This window comes from Ambystoma mexicanum, chromosome 9 (assembly GCF_040938575.1).
Source record: "Ambystoma mexicanum isolate Mex_15411 chromosome 9, UKY_AmexF1_1, whole genome shotgun sequence".
Lineage (NCBI taxonomy): Eukaryota > Metazoa > Chordata > Amphibia > Caudata > Ambystomatidae > Ambystoma > Ambystoma mexicanum.
Window position 1 is genome coordinate 448505216 of NC_090931.1, and position 15151 is coordinate 448520366.

General features: G+C 54.2%; 1 protein-coding gene across 2 annotated transcripts in view; it reads left to right on the forward strand.

The window, feature by feature from the left end:
- The window catches only part of DTX2 (deltex E3 ubiquitin ligase 2), a 1122618-nt gene that overhangs the window by 861254 nt on the left and 246213 nt on the right, over positions 1 to 15151 (forward strand). The window lies entirely within an intron of this gene.

The following is a 15151-nucleotide window of genomic DNA, read 5'->3' on the forward strand; positions in this document are numbered from 1 at the left end:
GGGCTGAGGCCATCGTGGATACGGACACAGCCTCTGAGGAGGAGCTGGTTGAAGTCTTGGAGGGCCTCGACGAGGGCATTGAAGAGGCTCGGTCCCACGGGAAGGTTCCCGACGAAGAGGACGACGAGAGCGATGGCGGCGCCGGCGAGGTTCCAAGTCAACCGTCGCGCCTGTCGCTTCTGGAGCCGCAGGACAACTCGGCGGCCATTTTGTTGGCAATATAATCCTTATGTACGAAGATGAGGACGAGATTGCCCCTACCACCGACGGAGGAGCCAGATCCAGGCCCGACGGAGGAGCCAGAACCAGGCCCGTCGGGAAGTCCCCCAAGCAAGAGGAGACGGACCCATCCAGCCCTGCCTTTTCAGCCCTCTCGGCCTGCTCAACCTTTGCCTCCATCCCCCATCCCTGGGGATGACACGAGAACAGACATGGCCACGACGGGCACGGATGACGAGGGCGGTGACGACGGGACGGACCTCCCATCGCCTCCGACTCGGGCTTCCCCACCCGACGAGATTGGGTCCTTCCACGCTAGGATTGCCAGGGCATCCAAGCTTTTCCAGCTCTGCCCCGAAGAGAAGAAGGAGGGGTTCCTTTACCAACAGCGTGAGGCCAAGAGGAAGACGGTCCTCGCCGTGCCTCTGCTGGATGACATCTGGGACGAGGGACTCGCCCTTCTCAAGAACCCGTCTACGACGCCTGCTAAGAGAGATCGGTACGAGAAGAAGTACCGGGTCCCAGATGCGGCCCCCCTGCTCCTTAGGACGAACCGACCCCTGACTTGGTCTACTCAGCGGCGGCCAAGAAGAAAGCTGGGGGGGCATCGGCCTCAACGTCAACTTCCCCGCCGGACGGCAAAGGTAAGAAGCTGGATGCGATGGGACGATGAGTTATCTCATCGGCGGCGACAACGATTAAGGCGCCAACGCCCTTGCGATCGTGGCCCGCTACGACAGGGAATTGTGGTACAAGATCGCCCCCCTGTTGGATTTCCTACCGGACGACAAGAGGGCGGAAGCCCTGGAGATCTTGCAGGAAGGTGAGGAGGCCTCGGACCGTGCCATAACGGTGGCAATGGACATTGCCGACACCAGTTTCCACCAGCTAGGCAACAGCGTTTGCCTTGGACGTCGAGGGTGGCTCAAGGCGACGGATTTCCGCCAGGACGTACAAACCAAGGTGTTGGACATGCCCTTCGACAGGAACAACCTGTTTGGGAAAACAGTGGATGAGTCCCTCCAAACCATCAAGGCGGACACAGACGGCTCAGGCCCTAGGAGTTCTCCAGCAACGACGGCCATCCTTTTGGAACTCCGGAGGCAAGCAAGGTGCCTCCAAGGGATTCGGCGGTGGCTCCTCTACGTACCGCCAGGCGGCCCGCTCCTTGTCGCAAGAAGCCTATAGGGGACGAGGCAAGTCGGGTGGATACCGCCGTCGTGGCCAGGGAGGGCAAGGCGTCCTCCAAGTAAGACTGAACCGACCGTGGCGTCGGGGCCCCTGCCGAAGCACCCCAGTGGGAGGCCGGCTGGCGAAGTTCGTCAGCGTGTGGGAGTCCATCTCCACCGACCGTTGGGTGCTGGACGCCCTGGCCCAGGGGCACGCCCACGTGTTGCTAAAGTGCCCCCGCGTTCCTCCCGTGACCAGGAAGGAAAACCACGTCCCTTAACTACTACTGGAGGTAAGGGCGATGCTCAAGAACGGTGCCATTTAGCTTGCCCCGAAGAGGCTCCGGGGCTCCGGAGTATACTCCAGGTACTTCCTCGTGAAAAAGAAGACGGGAGGATGGCGGCCCATCCTGGACCTGCGACGACTGAACAAGTACATCAAGGCATAGAAGTTCCGGATGGTCACCCTCCAGCTCGTGCTGGGACAGCTAGAGGAGGGCGATTTCCTGTCATCGTTGGATTTGGAGGATGCATACTTCCACATCCCCATTCTAAAAGGACACCGAAAGTTCCTCAGGTTCGTGGTCCAAGGACGGCACTACCAGTTCAAGGCCCTCCCGTTCGGATTGAAGTCGGCACTTGGGGTTTTCACCAAGTGCCTCGCACCAGTGGCGGCGCAGCTGGGCCTGCAGGGGGGATCCACGTCTACCCCTCCCTGGACGATTGCCTCATCCGTGCAGGGACAAGGGAGCTCGCCGTAGAACACACAGCAAAGCTGTCCAGCTGCTCACAGACCTGGGGTTCTCCATCAACTTCCCGAAGTCCCACCTGGTCCCCTCGCAAGTCGCACTGTTTCTGGGAGCCAAGCTCGACACAGTGGCTCGTCTGGCCTCTCCGTCGGAGGAAAGGACAAAGGCCATCCTGGGCAAGGTGCAGTGTCTGTTGGCCACGGACGTGGCCAGGGTGAGGTCTTTCAATCCCTCCTCGGGATGATGTCCTCTTGCATATATCTTGTGTGCCTGTGCAGGATTCGGATGCGCCCTCTACAGGAGTTCCTCGACGCCCGCTGGATCCAAGCGACAGGCAGCTTCGAGGACAGGATCCCTCTCAACGAGACCTTCCGACGAGCAATCCGGTGGTGGGGCACCCACGCTCTTCTGGCGGCAGGGACAGACTTTCAGACCCCGGCCCACCAGGTGACGGTGATGACGGATGCCTCCCTGGAGGGGTGGGGAGCGCACACCGGAGATCTTCACACAAGAGGCCTCTGGCTCCCAGAGGAGAAGCCGCTCCACATCAACATCCTGGAGCTCCGTGTAGTGTTCTGGGCCCTCAGGTCCTTTCTCCCGTCCCTCAAGGGCAAGGTGGTGAGGATCTTCACCGACAACACCACCACGATGTTCTACATTCGGAAGCAGGGCAGAACCAGATCCCCTGCCCTATCCAAGGAAGCCCAGGATCTGTGGCATTGGGCCGTTGCCCAAGGGATGTTTCTGGTGTCGTTTCATCTGGCAGGGATAAAAAACACCATTTCCGACTCACTCAGCAGAGAGCTGCGCTCGTGCCACGAGTGGGAACTACGCCAGGATCAAGTGGATCGACTCTTTCAGTGATGGGGCAAACCCCAGATCGACCTGTTCGCGATGGCGACAAACTCCAAATACGTTCACCTGGGACGGCCTGTTCCTTTATGCGTTCCCTCTGTTGCCGTTGCTGCTCCGACTCATGATCCAGCTCAAGGGGTCCATGTGCAAGATGATCCTCGTCGCACCGGCGTGGCTGAGGCAGATCCGATTCCCAGACCTTCTGGACTTGTCAGCGTCCCCACCGGTCAAGCTGCCGATTGACACAGATCTTCTCTCCAGAGAAGGAGGCGCCATCCTTCATCACGACCCAGAGTCGCTGAACTTGCAGGCCTGGCTCCTGCAGAACTAGAGTTTGGAGGGGACGATATCCCGGCTGACTGAAGAGAGGTTCTTGCAAAGGCCAGGGCGTCCTCAACTAGTGCTACGGACATAAGTGGAAGAGGTTCTCTGTCTGGTGCCGTGCACAGAAGATCAACCCTCTACGGATTACGGCACCTCAAGTGCTACCATACCTACTGTCACTGGCCAAGGCTGGACTAGCTCACGCTTCCATCAAGATACACCTGGCAGCGATCTCCCGATACACCAGAACTACAGGACGGCCGTCCTTGTGGTCTCATTGACTGGTGAAGGAATTTATGAAAGGACTGTTCCGATCATTCCCGCCGGTGAAGGTTCCAGCCCCGGCGTGGGAGCTCAACGTGGTGCTTACCAGGCTCATGGGGCCGCCATTCGAGCCGTTGCAGTCGGCTCCTTTGACGTTCCCCTCGTGGAAGACAGCATTCCTGGTGGCCATCACCTCTGCACGACGCGTGGGAGAGATTCAGGCCCTATCCTGCAAACCCCCATACTTGACTTTTCATGATACGAGGGTGGTGCTGAGGACGCACCCCTCCTTCATGCCCAAGGTGCCGTCGGACTTCCATCTTAACGAGTCCTTGGTGTTACCAGTTTTCTTCCCGTCGCCTTCGTCGCCGGCCGAGAGGACTTTGCACTCGCTGAATGTAGCTAGAGCGCTTAAGTTCTACGTGGACCGAACGAAGAGTTTTCGGAAGACATCACAGCTGTTTGTGAACTTTGGACCTGTGAACTAAGGGAAGGCTCTCTCGTAGGCTTACATTTCCAGATGGTTCTCCGGCTGCATCATGCACTGTCACCGGTTGGCAAACCGGCCGTTGCCTGGCCGTCCGAGAGCCCATTCGACCAGAGCGATCGCTGCTACTACGGCGTTCTTGTCTGGTGTGCCCCTGCTGGACATCTGCAGGGCTGCTACATGGAGGTCAACGCATACCTTCACGAGATTCTACTGCGTCGACCGGGATTCCAGCGAGGAGTCCAGAAGCGGCCAAGCAGTGCTGCGCAACCTGTTCGCCTGAAGGTGGGCCTGGTGGGGAGGTAAGAGTTGCTTAATGTTGAGTTTATGTAATGCTTAATGTTGAGCCTTTTGCCACCTCCCGTGGTTGTGCATGTGTGTACTGCTATGTAATCTTATATTCATGAGCATGTGAATCCATGCCAGACCCCATGCTGGAGAAGGAACAAGTTACTTACCTGTAACTGTTGTTCTCCAGCATGGGTCTGGCATGGATTCACATACAAACCCTCCCTCCTTCCCCGCTGCGGCTCTTCACTTGGTCATACTGCCACTTTACGTGCTACCAAATCTGAGGATGGCTGCCAGGGGAGGGGCTTGGGGAGAGGACAGTCATTGGTTGTGTGCAGTATGACCCAGAGATCAGTTATTGGTTACTACTAAGAAAGACAGATCAGAAACGAAACTGATACTGATTTTGTCTTTACCGAGGATTCCCAGCCTGACGACGGGGAATATTCATGAGCATGTGAATCCATGCCAGACCCATGCTGGAGAACAACAGTTACAGGTAAGTAACTTGTTCCTTCTCTGCCGAATCGGTAAAAAAAACATATACAGACAGGATTGGCCCATTTGGTAAAAAAACACATCCCAGAAGGCCTAGTAAAGGTTAGGGAGTCCAAGAAAAAGTCTTCCAAGATCCCTCATAAACAAAGATCCCAAAGGGGTAGACCCCCTCACAAAGACACACATGAACAAGATTCCCTGTTTTCAGCCCTGAAGAAGAAAACCCAGATCCCTCCTGAAATCCCTCTCACTCCTCAAGATCAAGGAGTTCCTTTACACCCTTCAGACTCTAGGTCCATTCCTAGCTCTGCCCAATGGTCTTGTAAGGATATTGACAGGGTCATGAGGAGGATGACCTTCATGGCAAACTTAAATGAAAAGGACCCGAATTATTTCACAAGCCTTCAGTCCACCCCACCTACAACAGTGGCCTCTGGTTCTCAGTTCCCTGTTTCGGCCACTGTTTCTAAACCCACCCCAGTCATTGACCTGTATGACCCAGACACTGACACCAATGACCTCTATGCTTCTCCAGAGACCGCAGATCCTTATTCTGGGGATGATGAAGACGATATTGACCCAGACGCAAATATGTATAACACATACTCTTACGTCCGGTCCCCTTTCCTCCATACTGCATGGGCATCCCTCACGAGGGACGGGAGACGGAACCTTTTTCACCAGAAAAATCTTCTTCCCCTCTAAATTTAGAGGTGCGCAGAGTCGTGACCCTGGGAGCATGCGCTGCCCTAACTCCGCCCTCCAGCGCCACACCTCAGTCCTCTTTTCCGCGTCGACGGGAACGGCCGAATTAACCAGCGCTCATGGGTTTGGCTCGGCCATGTAATTCCATGTGCAGGTTCTTCCTCTATTTCTTCTTCTTTTGCCTTTTTTTCAATAGGTACTCAGTTCTCAGACGCCATAGCTTCTCTACGGTGCATGTCGACTTCGACAGGTTTCAGCAGGTGCCCATCCTGCAACGGGCCCTTCCCAACTTCAGACCCCCACACCCTCTGCCTACGTTGCCTTTGCCCAGACCACGGTTGGCAAGCCTGTTCGGCGTGCGGGTCGCTGTCCTCGAAGGTGCTGAAGAACAGACTAGCCAGGCGGACGGAGCTCTTCCAGCGGTCTCCTTCTGAGGATCTCAAGAGTTTCTTGAGACATCGGTCCAGGCCTGAGGCAGGGCCTATATTTTCATCTGCACCTCGCAAGGGAGACTCCTTCCCAGGGACTCTCCTATGCGGGAGGGACCGTTCTGGTCCTTATACCAACACACGCACCAAGGCTGTTACAGCTACTGGCCCTTGGATCCTCCCGGTGGTAAGGTTGAGGGCCGCTAGGCTCTATTACCGGGCTTGCGTTCGAGGGGCTCTGCCCTTGTACCTGCATCATGGCTGAGGGACAACGCCCTGTTACCGGCAGCACGTCCGAGGGGGCGCCTGAATGCAGCTTTAAAGACCCCCGGAATGAGGTGGATACATCTACCGGGCAGGGGCCCGAGGAACAGGGCAAGTCTCCCGCCGCTCACATTAGAAACTGGGCAGAGGCTTGCACCAACGAGCTGAGCAACATGTTGCAGCCACGTGGTAGGCAGCTCAACAAAATGGCTGACGTGCCAGAAAAGGACACCCGTTTGACGCCTCTGCAGGACTTCGGCGAAGAATGAGTATCGAGGTGGGACTGGCATCAAACAGTTACATGGCCTACGGCCTATCCTTCTTATGAGCAGGGTTGTTTTATCTTGCGTCCGTACATACAGGGTCGGCAGAGGCCTCAGCTGCCTCTCGCTACCCCGTCAGTGCCCTCCTCCTCTTCTGCCAGCGAGGACCAGATCTTTGAGAGGTTCCTCTGCCTCATGAAGTCTCCAGATATGGGGGCTATGATCAAGGACGCAGTTAGGGAAGTCCTTCCCGCTATGCTAGCTGCACCACAGATGCCTCTGCTAATGCCCTTGGCCCCAGCGCAGCCGCCTCCTCCCGCTCTTCAGCCTACTCCGCAGGCAGTTCCATACCAGCCTCCTCTTCCTCAGCATCCGGCCGCGGTCCCTGTTCCCCAGACTCCGGCTCCGGATACTCCTTCTCCTTCACAGGATCCCCCAGACCCTCAAGATACTGATGAGGAGGAGGATCCTGACATGCCATCATCAGCCAGGGCCTTCCACGAACGTATCTCGGACCTGGCGGAATACCTGGGCCTCCCCCAGCCCCAGGAAGAACAGTCGGCAGAGGGCATCCTCGCTGAAGTCCTCACGAGGTGCCCTTCCGCCAGAACAGGGATTCCACTGCAAACCGATGTAGTCTCGCTCGCCAAGAAGGGTTGGCTCAAACCTCACGCTGTCCAGCCAGTCAACCGCCGCCTGGACGCCAAGTACAGGCAGATGGAGGGGGAGACATTCTTCTCTCCTCCCATCCTCAGCCACACTCCTCGGTGATCGCTGCAGCATCACTGTACTCCAAGCCTCAGTCGTCCTCGTCTTCGTCATTGACGGCGCGGTTAGGCAAGGAGGAGAAAACCTTGGAGGCATACGGTAAGAAGCTGTATTCCAATGCTTCCTTGCACCTGCGACAGGCCAACGCAGATGCCATGCTGGCAGCCGCTAACCAGAGATTATGGCAGGAAATGCTGACTTCCTCCCGGAACTCCCCACCCACAGCCAATCAAGATTCAAGGCGGGGCTAGCCGCAGCCAAGCTTGTGGCTCAGGATATCATGGGAGTCCACTCTGGCACACATTGATACCTCTGGACGTGCCATCTGTATTGCCACGGACATGAGATGGATGGCCTGGCTCCGGGCAACCAAGTTCAACCCAGATGTCCAGGAACGTATTCTAGACCTGCCCTTCGAGGGCAGTGACCTCTTTCACTCCAGCACAGACGAAGAGCTGGAGAAGGACAAAGACCACGCCCAAAGTGTACTCCCAGTCTCAGCAACGCACGGATAAGGGTCGCTCCTCTGGAGGCTTCCGCGGCTTCCAGGAACGGAGGTCTAGACAGCCGGAACGCTCACCAACCCCTAGTCAGCACAAGAATCAAAGGGGGGGGGGGCAGATGGGGGGGCAAGTGTTTTTTCCAGTCCCCCTCCTACGCCTCTGCCTCCGAGGGTAAGCGGTCCTGACAGACCCACTCGGGCCCACGTGTCGCCAGTGTGGGGCAGGCTTGCTTTTCACACACACTTTTGGCGACAGAACTTTGCAGACTCCTGGATCCTGTCAGTATCCTCGGGGTACCGTATACCTATTCCTGCCTCCCCTCCCTCCTCTCCTCCTCTTATGCAAGTTGAGACAGCAACTCTTTTGGCAGAGATTCGGTTGCTCATCCCGAGCCAGGCCGTGGAGAAAGTCCCAGCCTCCCAGCGAGGATCGGGCTTCTACTCCAGGATCTTCGCCATTCAGAAAAAGAACCAGGCGGGCCTGAGAGTTGCACTGGACCTTTCCACCCTCAACCTCTCCTTACCTCTCCAGAGGTTCAAGATGGTGACACCAGCTTTGATTGCAGAGACATTATGCAGGGGGGGCTGGATGTGCTCCCTGGATCTGAAGGACGCCTATCTGCACCTCCCGATCTGGAAACCCCATCATTCTTTCCTCCGGTTCAGGATCATGGGCTGCCATTTTCAGTACAAGGTACTCCCTTTTGGCCTCAACTCGGCCACCAGGGTCTTTACCAGACTCATGAATGTGGTGGCAGCCCTCCTCCGGGCTCATGGCCTCCATATATACCCCTACCTAGACAACTGGCTCGTCAGGGCTACATCTCAAGAAGCAGTTAACCACTCCTCCCATGCACTGATGAACACGCTACACGACCTGGGATTTTCGCTCAATCTCAAGAAGTCACAACTGCAACCCACACAGTCGTTGATCTTCCTGGGCCTCATCTGGGACGCGCGCTCTGAGAGGGTCTTCCCCTTGGAGGACAATATCGCAGCCATCAGGAGGGCCACGTCCCACTTCCTCATCTGAGGTGCTACTTCGGCTTGGTGGTACCAGCATCTACTGGGCCTGTTTGCAGCAGTACTGTTAGCCTTCCCCCACACAAGACTCAGGATGAGGAGGGTCCAACTCCACTTCCCAGCGTCATGGAACCAGGAGAGGGGCTCTCAGGCCGAAATTATCAAGATCCCCATATCTCTCCCCTCGGACCTCACATGGTGGTCCAGGGACTGCAACCTGCGGGTGTGCTAGCCCTTCAGGCCCCCATCCCGCAGGTGACGATAAGTACAGACTCCTCCCTAGAGGGCTGGGGTGCCACCCTGGAGGACCTCTCGGTCCACAGCACGTCGACCCATCAAGAACAAGCATACCACATCAATTGGCTGGAACTGAACGCCATCTGGTTAGCGCTCAGAGCCTTCCTCCAACATCTCAAGGGAAGGGTTGTCCTCATCCAGACAGACAACTCGACAAGTATGTACTACATCAACAAGCGAGGGCGGGGGGGCCAGGTCCTCCTCCCAGTGCAGACTGGCGATCAACATGTGGGAATGGGCCTTGGAGAACGAGAGTTTCCTCACGGCAGTCCACCTTCTGGGGGAATCCAACCTGGAAGCGGACAAGCTCAGCAGGTTGGCAGCAGACAACTACGAGTGGCAGCTGAACAAACTTGTTGCACAGGAGATCTTCCACAGAGGGGGCCTCCCCCAGGTGGATCTCTTTGCCACCAGGCACAACAAGAAGTGCTCCGAGTTAGCCTCCTGGCAGGGCCTAGGCTCCCTGGGCGACACCTTATAGATCCAGTGGAACGGCATGTCCGCATACGCCTTCCCGCCCACTTCAATGATTCACAGAGTGATTCGCAAGTTCGAGTCTCACCAGCTCAATGATAGCTCTGTGGTGGCCAGCCAGGCCATGATTCTCGGAGCTGCTCAGCCTCTCAAAGGTCCCTCCAATCCACCTCCCGACGGGCCCAGCACATCATCTGACACAGCAGGGGGGCAAGGTCGTCCACCCCGCCCCTTAGAAGCGGGCCCTCACAGCATGGTTCCTGAGCAAGTGACGCTCCGCCACCTCAACCTATCCCAAGACAATCTGGAAATCATACAGGGGGCTAGGAGCAAGGCTACGAGAGCTCAGTATAAAAGTAAATGGACCAGGTTCTGCCACTGGGCACACTCCAAAGATATCGACCCGCTGGCTTGTTCATTGGACGACGTGCTGACATTCTCAGTGCACTTCGCCAACTCTGGCATGCAGGTGGGCACCTGCCGCACATACCTCTCAGCCATTGGGGCCTACAGGAATATGGAGGAAGGGGTCCTCTCCTCTTCCAACCCGATCGTCAGGAGACATTTGGCCGGACTCGCTAAACTTTACCCGCCCATCAGGAAGCTACACCCTGTGTGGGATTTGAGCCTAGTCTTGGGCGCCCTCGTGCACAAGCCATTTGTGCCTATGGCGTCGGTGGACATCAGGCTAGTCACCATCATGACAGCCCTGCTAGTCAGCCTCACCTTGGCGCGCAGGTTCAGTGAGATCCAGGCCTAGTCGCCTCAGAGCCATACACTACCTTTCACAAGGATAAGGTGGTCCTGCGGACCCATCTGGCATTTCTACCTAAAGTGCCATCAGCCTTTCACTTAAATGAGGAGATTGTCCTTCCTACATTCTTTGCGGACTTGAAGGACGAGCCTCAGAGTTCTGCACTGCCTAGATGTCAGGCGTGCTCTGAAATTCTACGTGGACTGGACCAAGGGCTTCTGCAAGTCAGATGCCCTATTCATCACTTTTGGAGGCGCCAGGCCTGGCTATCAGGCTTCCAATGCCTCCATTTCCCGCTGGATGGTCTCGGCCATCAAGGAAGCGTACGAGGGCCTGCATAGACCCCTTCCGGCGAACATGCATGCCCACGCGGTTAGGGCCAAGGCAACGGCCATCGCCTTTCAGCGCCATGTCCCCTGGCAGGTCATAAGCAGGGCGGCCACATGGGCCAAACCATCAGCCTTCTGCAAGCATTACTGTTTGGATGCCGGCTCCAGGTCAGATGCGGCTTTCGGACAGGTGGTTCTCCGGAACCTGTTTGCTTAAGGATGGTCTCCTCTCCACCCTGGGGCTTCATTCAATTGTAATCGCCCATGCAGTATGGAGGAAAGGGGATGGGACGTAAGAGTAATTATAAGTTACTCACCGTAGTGACTAACGTACTCTTAGTCCATAGTCCCCTTTCCTCGATACGTCCCGCCGTCCTCCCCCCTAATAATCTGGTGTCATTAGGCAATGGTAAATCTATTGTTGACGCGTCTTTGGGGACTGAGGTGTGGCTCAGAGGGCAGAGTCAGGGCAGCGCATGCTCCCAGGGCCATGCCTCTAAATTTAGAGGGAAAGAAGATTTTTCTGGTGAAATAGGTTCCGTCTCCAGTCCCTCGCGACGGACGCCCATGCAGTATGGAGGAAAGGGGACTAACAGTATCTTAGTCACTACGGTGAGTAACTTATAATGTCTCTCCAGTCAGGATCCTCCTGTAACAGATTCACCCATAGATAACCAATGCTAGTCAAGGCGGTTGGCCATTTCCACATAGCAACACAGGAAACGCAACAAGACGGCGATTTTGTTGACGATATCTTAGGAGACAAAAAGGCTGTCTCTCAATTCATTCCCCTCCTGCGGTCTGTTCAGCGAAAGATGCAACCCTCGCTGGAAACACCTAATCAGACGCTGGCTGTTAACCCCCGCATTGAGAAGCTCTTCAAAGCTGCCCCATCCGACCCTCTATATATATAAGGGGACAGTTTAAGCCTGACTCTCGTTGTTACAACACCAAGGAAAAAAGCAGGGACACCCCTAGCCTCCTCTGAAGCTCCTCCAGACAAGGAGAGTAAGAAGCTGTATACCCCGGGGGGCAGGAAAGTGGCCTCTTCGGCTGCCTTTCAAGCTAGAATAGCTAATAACTCCATTCTTTTAGCAAGTTATGACTGCCATAAATGGGATGAGGTTTCAGCCTTGTTGTCATCGGCCCCTGAACCCCTTAGGTCACAATTAGCACTTGTGGCAGCAGAATTCAGGGCAGTTTCTAGCTGCATGTTGAAGACTAATCTTAACGCCGCAAACAATACGAGGAGGATTATTGCAGAGGGAACCATTATTAAGCGTCACGCTTGGTTACGCCAATCCGGCTTCAAGCAGGAGAGGCAAGCCACACTTATCAATATGCCCATCCAGCCTAACGTACTCTTTGGAAAGGCAGTTGAAGACGCCTTAAAGACTGGTAAAGAAGAATATGATACACTGTTATCTTTCAGCCAACTAACCTATAAACCCACTGGCTAGAGGGGTAATGGTAATTCTCGTCGCTCGCACGGACAAAATTCCTAGCGTGGTTCAAGCTACATTCAAAATCAAGGAACATCCTGGGTAAGAATCAAGGCCAAGCCCCTCAAAGTTACCAGAGGGGACTGCACAGATCTCGCGGCCGGGGGAAGGGCTCCTCCTCCAGAGGTGCTAACACATCTCCAAAACAGTGACTACCTGCTCCAGGTGCCCTCCCATGCTCTAGTAGGAGGGCGTATTTCAAACATCAACCAAGCATGGGGGGGGAATCACCTCAGACAAATGGGTGCTGTCCACCGTAGTGGGCGGTTATAGTGTTGCGCTCCTCGAGCGACCCCGGAACCATCCACCGCACCAGAAAACTCACTCCAAAGAAGACCAACGCATCCTCCTCGAGGAAATCGCCACGCTGCTCCAAAAGGACGCCATAGAAGTCACCACGGCCAACTAGGTAAACAACGGTATTTATTCAACCTACTTCCTTGTGCCAAAGAAAGATCTAACAATGCACCCAGTATTAGACTTGCACCCTGCAAAAAACAAATCTGTCAAGCCACAAAAGTTCTGCATGTCCACGCTACAAGAAGTCATCCCTCTGCTAAAGCGGGGGGATTACATGGCAACATTGGATATGAAAGATGTTTATTTTCATATTTCAATGTGCCCAACGCAAAGAAGATTCTTCCGGTTCAAGATAGGAAACCAGCACTACCAATTCAAAGTGCTACCCTTTGGAATAGCACCCACACCAAGGGTATTCACAAAGGTACTGGCGGTAGTGGCAGCGCACCTGACCAGGGAGGCGATCCCAGTATACCCTTACCTGGACAATTAGCTGATTACAGGGCAGACTCCCCAAGTTTGCAGGCAAAACATTCAGAGAACTATCAACCTTCTCTTTCAATTGAGCTTCACAATAAATGAGAAAAAATCAAGCCTTGTGCCAAGCACAACAAAACAGTTTGTAGGAACTGTAATAAACTCAGAAGAGGGGTTGGTCTTTCCATCAGAGGAAAGAGTCCAAAGCATGCTACTGCAAATACCACATTATCAAGCCGGCTGCCAGATAAGCGTACGCAAAGCTATGCGTTTCTTGCATTTACCTAGTACCACATGCACACCTGCGCATGCAACACATGCAGGAGTGGTTGGCGAAACAGTGGTCTCAGGCAAGCGGTCAGTGGGACGATCTAGTGGTTGTTTCGCCAACACTAGTACAGAACCTTTGCTGGTGGACAAGAGTAAATCTGTTGAAGAGGAAAACCCTTCCACGATCCGGAAGTGCAAGCGATTGGCACAACAGACACTTCACTCGCTGGGTGTGGGGCTCATTACCTTAATCACACAGCTCAAGGTCTGTGGACTCATGCTACGGAGCAGAACCACATCAATCTACTGGAACTACAAGCGGTGTTCAAAGCCCTTCAGACATTCGAGATACACCTGAAGAACCAGGCAGTGCAAGTCCTCATAGAAAGCACTACAGTAATGTTTTACATCAACAAACAAGGGGACACATGTTCTCCAGATCTGTCCAAGCTAGCACAACAAATTTGGAAATGGGTACTCAAACAGAAAATATTCCTATCATCACAGCATGTTCCAGGGGAACTCAACTCTCAGGCAGACTCGCTGAGCAGAGATCCCCTGCCAGAGGAACACGAGTGGCAACTAGACTCAAGCGTCGTAGAGCAACTCTTCTCTCAATGGGATTTGCCCACAATAAACTTGTTTGCTACAAGTGAAAACAGCCAATGCCCAGACTTCGTGTCCAGATTCACCCAACCAGGCTCCAAGGGGAAAGCCCTCTGGATGAACTGGTCAGGGAAATTTGCTTACGCATTTCCCCCAACTCCTCTCATGAACAGGGTGGTGAACAAGATCCACAAGAAACAGGTGACGCTCATCCTAGTTGCTCCTATGTGGGCAAGACAACCTTCGTATCCACATCTGCACAAACTGACGATGTGCAATCCGATCAAGCTCCTGTGCATGAACAATCTGCTCACTCAACACGGGGGACTAACAGTGCACCCTCAACCTCATCCAATGAACTTAGCAGCATGGCTTCTGAAGCCGTAGAGTTCGGACATCTTAACCTATCACAAAGGTGTATGGATATCCTAAAGGAAGCACGAAAGCCTAACACTAGACATTGTTACTTTGACAAGTGGAGGAGATTTGTGATTTGGTGCCAGTCTAAAGAAATTAACCCCATAGAATGTACCCCATCACACATTCTAAATGATGTGCTCCACTTGCTAGACTCAGGGTTAGTATTCGACTCTTTAAAGGTCTACCTGATGGCCTTATCTGCCTACACCACCTCCCACAACAAGGTCTCATGGTGGAAGGTACCCGTCATCAAGGCATTCCTGGAGGGAGTAAAAAGACTCCACCCTCCAATCTGAAACCCGCCACCAGGATGGAATCACAATGTAGTACTTGCTAAGCTCATGGCACCTCCATTCGAGCCGATGCATAAATCAAGTCTTAAACGCCTGACTTACAAGACTGCCTTCTTAGTGGCTATTACTGCCATAAGAAGACTTAGTGAATTGCAAGCATTGTCAGTGCAGGATCCTTTCATTGTCATACACGAGGACAAACTGGATTTACGTACGCATCCTAGGTTCTCCCCTAAGTTCATCTCTAAATTTCATGTGAACCAGTCCATTGAGCCCCAGACCTTCTTTCAGAACCCAAAGAGCTCACCTGAGGTAAATCTCCACACACTTGATGTAAGCAAGACCAAACCGCTAAGGAAAACAGACCAACTGTTTGTCTCTGTAGCCCCAGGCAGAGAAGGGGATCGCATTTCCAAGAATGCCATCTCCAGATGGATAGTCTGGTGCATTCAACTGTGCTATTCCCCGTCAGACAAGACACTGCCTTTCACGCCAAGAGCTCACTCTACAAGGAGCACAGGAGCTACTCTGACATTAATTGAAAATGTACCCTTAGACAGCATTTGCAAAGCAGCTACATGGAGCTCAGTGCACACTTTCACTCAGCACTACTGCATTGA